We start from the raw sequence: 3,368 nt of genomic DNA on the forward strand, positions 1-3,368 counted from the left end.
GTAAATTTTTGTTTACTGATTTAGTTTGGATGAAATCGAGTGAAATTTTCTTGCAAATCATATATGTCGCTTAAATACTTGGCCAATGATTGTTGTGGTGTTAAGTTTAGCTCATTTTTTCTTTTTCATTAGCTGTATTTCTTCTTATAGGTGCTTGTTATGTTGTTAGTTTTTTGTTTATGATGGCGGTGTTTGGATCAACTGTGCACACTCAGGTAATCGTCAAATAGATGGCTACAGCCCACACCCATACATATAGATGCTGGTTGGTGGGTAAACTTGCCACCAATATTGGAGAAGATGAGTGCATGTCCTTATTATGTTTCTTCTCTATAGATTGTTGAATTTTAAAATCCTACAAATGATGTTTGTTCTAGCATCTCGACTATTACTTTAACTCAACTGCTCCTTTGATTTGGTCACTTGTAGCTGCTGGACTATACTACGTTTAAATAGTGTCTGATGAGTTGGGTCTTCTCTGTAATTATTATTGTTTAGCAATTTTAAGTGTGGTTTCAGATGTTGACACCCAATTTTGGACCTCCACAATATATATTAATCATCGAGTTTCTTAAATTCCAAACGATTTGAAATAATTGACTTTGTAAAGTTCAAAATATTTTCAAGTTACTTTTAATCAATTTTATCATTTTTATAATTTTTATGTAATATATATGCTTTATATAATTTTGTATATAATTAGTATATTCTATAAACATTTCGAAAATCATCTCAAAAAAGATTTTTAAACTTTTAGTAAGTATTTTATTAAATTAGTTTAGTATAAATTATAATTATAATTTTTGAGTTATTTAAATTAGTTAGTTTATGGTCATCCCGGCTATCCCGATCTTTTATCTGTTCATTTCATCAGGTATCTGAATCATACGATTCTGAGGATTCTGCTTTTCACATTCATTCTACAGGACCAAAACGAGGCCTTTCCTCGCTAGTTGGAATAAAAACCTCAACAGCAGCCATTAAGTTAGTTATTTTATTTCGTCAAAATTAAGAAGCTCATTAATTAATTTCTAGTAATTCGTCTTGTTTAGTTTTAGTCAAATTACCAATTAAACTCGTTCGGCTAAATATTTAACTCAATTTAGCTACAGTTTCAACTTAAATTGGTCATGATTGTAATTCAATAGCTATTTCATAATTTACAAAGATAGCTATTGAATTCCAGAACCTCCAGCAGTCCAGATCGAAACAGCCCAGAAAATTAACCCGGTCCATTTTCTTTTCTTCCCAACGTTAACAAAGAAGTGTCAAAGCAGCGTCAATTTCCAACGTCAAATTAGCAGCAATACACAGCAGTCAAATGGCGGAATCCCCGGAAAAGCAACCGCATCTGCCCTCACCAACTCGTTCCAGTCTTACCAGCCGCGTCCAATCGCCCTTGTGGCTACGAGATGGCGACACGTCAAGCACAAGGGAGATTGGGATGAATCGAAGCCGTCCACGCTGCTCCCGTTCGGATTTTCTGGGATTTTGGACGAAATCTCATACAAAATCCAATTGTTCTCTAGTCCTGGTGAAGATTTTCAATTTGGGAATTTGTGGAGAATTCCGATTCTACCCTCCTTCTCACTTGAATTTTCGTCCCTCAACACCAAACGAACCCCAATTTTTTCCATCTATATAAACCCATTTTATTTCACTGTAAGGGATGGGGAAAAAAATTGAGGGAAAATACGGGAAAAAGGATTAAGCAAAAGTAGAAATACACTCAAAATACATTCCCGAATAGTGAAGTAAACTCGTTCAGGATTTTAGTTTCGTGTCCTGTGGTGTGGTCCATTCCTCTGCTCAAAATTTCTCGTCCTGTTCGCTGCACACAAAGAAGGTAAACTTCTTTCATTCCAATTAATTTATACATTTACCTTGTCTGTTCAACAACTTTCTCAATTAGTCATTGCCTATTGGTTAATATACATATATTTTTGCATAGATTTATTTAATTCAATATATTCATTTGTATGTTAATTAAGTACTGTATATACATGTATTGTAGTATTTTTATTTTCTCACTTAGTTATCTCCCGTTGATAGTATTCATGTTTTGTTTTATATATTTAGTTAATATTCATGTATTTTTGTATGTATATATATTAAGTCAATGCATTCATCTATATTGCTCATTGGTTGATATTCGTGCATTTTTGTATATATTTAGTTAATAGCCATTATATATATATTCACTTGTATGTTAATTAACTGTATTTGTTTATTTATTTTAGCATTTATATTCCTAACTTAGTATTTACGTTTTAGTTTAGCCACTATCATCTAATAGCAATAACATAAGTTTGCTTATAATGAATTTATAAATTAATAAAGTTGTATATGATAGGTTTCTTTTTGGCTTATAAAACTGGCCATTAGTTCATACAAATGTGTATATGATTTATTTATAATGATTTTTATATCTGGATATTTATTTATTAAATAAAAAAAATAAAAAATAAAAAAACTCCGTAAGCAAACAAAAACTTTTAATAGGTAATTATGTATTGTTGACTTAATAAGAGGAAGGCGAGAGTTTGAGGGGTGTAAGCAAAGGAAAGTCAGTTACAATAATAATAATAAAAAATCACCTTGTTTAGTGCATTACAATTAAAACTATATCAATGTATTTTATTTTTAAAAAAAAACTAGTGATACTTTAAATATAGCAAGATTATGACATAAACTATAGTCATTTTTAGTAAATATCATATTTATAGCTATACAAATTTAATAACCCTAAAATTATTGTCATTTTTGTAAGTTGCTTTTTTTTCTCTATATATATTTTATGAGCTCATTTGTTTCTTTTATGGGGATACTGGATTTATATGTCGATTAACAGTAATAGTATTTTATGACTCACTATGACTCAAATTGGCTCTTACAACGCTTACATTTTTTATGCATGTGAAATATATATGTCCGAGTTCACTACGAACTCCTATCTTCTTCTTGCATTTCGGGAGAGCCATAAAGGTTCAAATTCCTTTGTCGAGTCAGTCAAGCCGTAAAAGCCGTGAACATGGCTGAAGGAATTCGATGTCGAGGAGAATTGAAAGATTGGACCAAAGGCCCACTCTTTATATAAATCAAGGACAATTTACTTAACTACACTCTTTTACTTACCTTAATATCCATTTATCCCTACTTGTTTCAAAATTTTCAAAAATCCCTTATTTACCTATGTATCCCGTGCACAACGCTATGTATCCCGTTATGTGAAATGTATCAAACGCTATGTATCTCGTGCACAACGCTATGTATCCCGTGCACAGCGCTATGTATCCCGCTATGTGAAATGTATCAAACCTAATGTATTTCTTGCACAACGCTATGTATCCCGTGCACAACACTATGTA

Source organism: Solanum tuberosum, unplaced genomic scaffold (genome assembly GCF_000226075.1).
Source record: "Solanum tuberosum cultivar DM 1-3 516 R44 unplaced genomic scaffold, SolTub_3.0 scf00039, whole genome shotgun sequence".
Taxonomy (NCBI): domain Eukaryota; kingdom Viridiplantae; phylum Streptophyta; class Magnoliopsida; order Solanales; family Solanaceae; genus Solanum; species Solanum tuberosum.